The sequence below is a fragment of the Castanea sativa genome, chromosome 4, assembly GCF_040712315.1.
Source record: "Castanea sativa cultivar Marrone di Chiusa Pesio chromosome 4, ASM4071231v1".
In the NCBI taxonomy this organism is placed as follows: Eukaryota; Viridiplantae; Streptophyta; class Magnoliopsida; order Fagales; family Fagaceae; genus Castanea; species Castanea sativa.
This window is the reverse complement of record NC_134016.1, coordinates 24226913-24232576: the sequence shown is the minus strand read 5'-3', so window position 1 is coordinate 24232576 and position 5664 is coordinate 24226913.

Sequence of the window (5664 nt, the reverse complement as noted above, 5' to 3'; positions counted from 1 at the left end):
AAAAAGGGAATGGAGGAAAAACATAACATACCTTCTTGACGAAGGTTCCCTAATTCTCCAGTATAAGGGGCAAATGCATCTTTACCAACCTCGATAGGATGCCCCGCCCAGAAACCAGAGACAAAGAAAAATTCTGTCTTCCAGTTTCTGTCAGACAAAGGCAAAGACTTAATCAACCTACAGTCATTGCCCCTAGCTGTGAACTGATAAAAACCGAAAGATTGACTTATCTCAGAGGGTTTATAACAATACAGAAACTCGTCCATGGTGATAAGACGGTTCCCATTAAATACCTCCCTCCATAAGACTTGCATAGAGACAATAAGTCTCCACGCGTTGGGGTTAAACTGACAAACTCCCAAGCCCAGCCTAGTGAGTAATTCTCTAGTGAAGGCATTTAAAGGTAATCTAAGCCCCCTAGAAAATAAGCTTCGTAAATACCTATTCCAAAACGGGGTTGGCAACACCATTCCCCTCGGATGGCTAACCTAGGATTCAGATTGTCTGGGATTTGGAACCAACTCCTAAGGGCGTCTAACCTCTTCTCATCCGTCTTAGAAGGGATTTCTATAGCACAACTATACATTGTTTCTTTTCATCCAAAAGGGGGGACGCCGAGACGCTCGTCGAGGTATCAGCTCCAGAGGCTGCCATCGTCCTAATATTTTCCTGTAAGGTTTCAGCAGGAATTCTAGGAACACCAGAGGTATATTCCTCCATTGTGTGGCCACTACTACTACTAATATCATTACTGGAAGTGCTATAGATAGAAGAGTCATGATACTCGTCTATGGCCTTGTCTACACTGTCGCTAGACGAACAGGTAGCCATTTCAGACGTCCTAAAGCTTAAAAAGGAAAGCCTGAGAGTGAGAGTAAGGGGAAAACCTGGCTCTAGAAGAAAGATACTAAGGACGCTGAGAACACTCCTAGACGAGGCGATGGACGAGAAGTGTCAAAATAGAAAATCTGAAAAAATGAGAGGGGCACAAGAGGGAAACCACTATTTATAGGTAGAGAAGTCTCGGTATTCACAATGATGAGACCAATGAGAAAGCGACACGTGGCATCTACCTTGAGGAGGTAAGTCGACGTAACCAATCGCTTGTGAAAGCATGACACGTGGTACGTTGTCTGAAAAACAAATAAAATAGAAAATAATGATAATAAATGTTCTTGGAAAACTCGTCCTGAAGTCTGGTGATGTGCTGCATGACCCCTGGACGAGGGGGCAACTGATGAGGAATGAAGAAATATTATACTCCAGACCGTCCATGGTCATCCACACCAACAGTCGTCCAGAAGAAAGCACCAGGACAAAGCTAACGTCCATGGTCGTCCATAGACGAAAGCACACCCGCAGCACTCATCCTAGGAAAGCTATCAACCTCGTCCTGATGGGGTTCGTCCACAAGAGGACCCTTGGACGAGCCCTTTACACTTTGGAATTTCTGAGTACATGTCACCACTCCGTAACATACGCATAACTTCCGGTCACCGTTATATGAGAAAACATAACTCCTAAACGGTTGTGGAAGTTATCCTTGAACCCTCGCATCTCCTCAAATCCAGAGGAGGTTACAAGCCCAATAACTGTTCCTAGGACACTATATAAACACCCATTCAGACCAGAAAAAGGTACGCGAGATATTTCCCAGAAAGTTGGAACTCTGAAAATAGAGAGACAAGACTAACTTTGCCATCAGAGGGTTCTTGGCCGGCAACCCCGGCCACTTTTGATTGCTTTTCTTTCTTTTTCAGGCCATCGAAGGAGCAAACAGTCCTGTCAAGTCCAAAGCATCCAGCCTACTGATTTTCTTCACATCATCATATTTGATAACATAGCTTTTTTTTTGAGAGATTAGTTAGTTAAATTAGAACATGGAAAATCTAATGTACTAATAGGTCTAATATCACAAATTTGATAACATAGCTAATTGACTATTATTGCTCGGGTAAAATTAAGGTACTCTATGGTACCTTTATGACTTTTTCAAGGTACGATAACCTAACGATCTTGATTATTCATTCAAATTATTATTATTATTTTTTTTGTGGGAAGACTGAAATTCTTATTTAGACAACTGAAGAAGAAAAAGATACATCCTGAGTACAGGTGTACTCGATAAGGGTGGGAGTTTCCTCCAACCAAACAACATAATCACCAATTTGTTTTGCAAATTGGGCTAAAATGTGGGTAAACCTATTACCTTCCCGTTTAACATGAGTGAAAGAAACAAAAGGAAAACACTCCGCCAGGGACAAAATGCTATCAGTGACTTTTTTTTTAGATGCAGGGGCATCATATGAACCTGTGAGGATTCTGATTAGGATGAGAGAGTCTGTCTCAAAAAAAACTTCTCAGAAGCCCATCTCCTAGGCAAAAAGGACTGCTGTCTACATGGATTTAGCTTCTATTTCTAGCGCTGCTGGAATTTTCTTACTTATCGCTGCCACCACCTTCCCTTCCGAGTCTCTCAGCACCATTCACATGCATGTTGATCTCTGATTAGTAAACACGGCCCTATCCACATTCATCTTGAACTGAGGGGGGTCTGGAGGATGCTATTTGAAATGGACAACGAGGGTCATACTGCATTCCCTCTCATTTGCTGCTCGATACTTCTCCACTAGTGATACAGAGCTTATGACTAATACTTTTCCTGGTCTGTGGTCTTTCTTGTGGCATACAGTGTTCCTATTATTCCAGATTTTCCAGCACAATGATAATATTTTCTCCATTAAGCTCGAGCTCTTTGACCTGTGTTAAACAAGTTGCCACACTACGTCAGAAAACCCCACCTACTATCAATACAGAAAGGAAGCACAATTTACTGTTGCTCCAGACCTCCTTCACCCTGTCACAATACCAAAATAAATGTATGCTAGTTTCAGCCTCCTTCCCACACTCACTACAGAGGTCATCCTTTGTAATATGCCTCCTTTTTAGATTGGTCTCAGTAGCTAGGATGTCGCGACAAGCCCTCTGGGCAAAGCTTCGGATCTTGTTTAGAAGCTTCAAATTCCACATACACTTCAGACTTGCTTCAGACTCGAGCCATCTGCACTTTCACCCCCATTGCTACCCCTCACCTCCCTTATATTGCGATATACACTGCTTACTAAAAATTTCCCATTTGTGGTACCACTCCACACAATCTTGTCCGAGGGTAAACTTAGACTCAAGGGGATGCTTAAAATCAAGTCAGCTTCAATGGGGCTAGAAGAGCTACCTAACCAGGTCAGATTTCCATTCTCCTGTTTCCTTAATAATGAGTTCACTAACCTTTGCGTTCTCCCTTAAGACCTGCACTAGTGAAAGAACTCTGGTATAGGATGTGGAAGGGAGCCATTTATCTGTACAAATGTGTATGCTATCCCCATTGCCCACTCTCCATCTCATCCTTTTCTCCACTACTGCTTGGGCAGACATGATGCTCCTCCAAGCATACAATGGATGGTTATCTAGAGTGGCTCGAACAAAATCACAATCCAGGAAGTACTTTTCCTTGAAAACCCTTGAAAACAGAGAGTTTGGATTTGTCGGTAGTATACAACCTTGCTTTACTAGGAATGCTTTATTGAAGCTTTTCAGATCTCTAAAACCCATCTCTCCTTTCTCCTTTAGAAGACACATTTTCTCCTAGCTTATCCATGCCGTTTTCTTTTCATCTTTTCTCTACCCCCACCAGAATTGGCTTACCATACTAGTAAGGTCATCACATATGTTATTTGGAATTTTAAAGTAAATCATTGTGTAGGACGGGACTGCTTGGGCCATGGCCTTAATGAGCACTTCTTTACCGCCGGCTGAGAGTAGCTTTCCTTTCCAACCTGCCAACTTGTTTGCCACCTTGGTTTTGAGTTGTGCAAAAGTATTGGTTTTGGACCTACTAGTAAGGGAGGGGAGACAAAGATATGTTTCATGTTGTTTAATCACCTGAGCACCAAACAAAGTTTTGATTTCATTATGCACCTCCCCCATCATGCTCCTGCTAAAATATAGTGATGTTTTCAGCTTGTTTAGCTGTTGCCTTGATGACCCCTCATACACCTTAAGAATTCTCATGATTTCTGATCCCTCTGATTCCGTGGCTCTACCAAAAATTATATTGTCATCTACAAAAAAGAGATGGGAGATTTTTGGCCCCCGTTTGCATTCTAAGATCTCCTTTAATCTCTTGTCTTGCAGCATAGCTTAGTGGAGCATTGCAAATAAGCCTTCTGCACAGAGCAGTCCTTCCGAATGAATCTGAATAGCATATGTGACTGTGCTTATGCATTGCATGATCAATGTTACCCACTATTGATACTATATTTTGTTAGCCCTTGATTTGCGTGCCAGACCCCAAAAAACCCAAAAATATTATTTTCTCTCCATGGGGCAATGAGAACATCCAAAATGACATGGCCTAACCTGTTCGGACACTCAAGCACCCAAAGTGCCTTTTTCGATTAAAATGACCAAAATGCCCCTAGTCAACCTTGGGTTGACCGAAAGTCAAACAAAGTCAAAATCCCCTCAAAATATCAATTTTCATAGTTTTACATCAAACTCGAGCTTCTCAAAGACTTTTGGCAACTTTGACCAAGTTTGACCCAAAGTTGACCTCTAGCGGGCCTAGAAACCCTAATTTTGATCCGGTTAACAGAACAGGTTGAAACCAATGCCATTGTGAATATTATCAAATTCTTAATCCAACAACTATTCATGAGTCAAAATCGGAGTTCGAATGGTCAAGATATCATGAAAATCGGGCTAACGCATCGATTGATGCACCACTAACTTCCGGGAGCCATAACTTTTGATCTGACCATTGGATTTTCATGTTCTATACCTTTTTAGAAATAGGAAGTGAAGATCTTTGCAAGGGTGTCAAGATCAACCCAATCAGAGAGCATTTCAAGGCCGCCCTATAAAGGCTGCCACCTCGAAAAACGTGCTAGGGCTATAAAAGGCCCCAAGCACCGCCTAGACAAAAAAAAAAAGAAGACTTTCTGAGTTTTTCTCTTTGCCTGGATGTTGTTTGCACCTTTTCCCCTCTTCCAAACACAAAAATATACAAAAAACACATCAAAACCTCTTGATTCTTCCTTTTTCACAAAAAATACAAGGTATTTTTACTAACATTTTGTAGAAATGTTAGTAGCAATACCTTGGTTCTACACTTTGGATTTGGGGTTTAGGGGTGTGGATTGCTACTAACATTTTGCAGAAAAAAGAAGAGAAGAAGAAAAATAGACATTGAATTCCGTCTTTCCCCCCCCTTCTTAGGTGTCATTGTCTTCCTTCTTGCCTTCCTCCTCAAACAAATCTTTTTAGCTTCAAAAACCAATCCCTTTCCTCATATGGCCTCCAAGCGCACAATGCCTCGAATAACTCATCAGGGCCTTCTTTTTGGTTGGAGAAGGTGCAATCTTCTTCTTCATATGACCAATGGAGCTCAACTTGTCGTCATCTTCTTGCTCATCATCTTTGTCTACGTCTTGAGCCAAGACAAAGTACCATTTAGCGTCTAAAGGTAGGGCGGTGTCTTGTTCGATCAAAATGCAAGGAGGGGAAAGTTGGGTTGTCCTAACTATCGAGGTCCAATCTAGCCAATCATGGTCTTCCAAAGATCCTGCGATTCCCATATCAGAAAAGTCATTGAAATGAGCCCTTGTG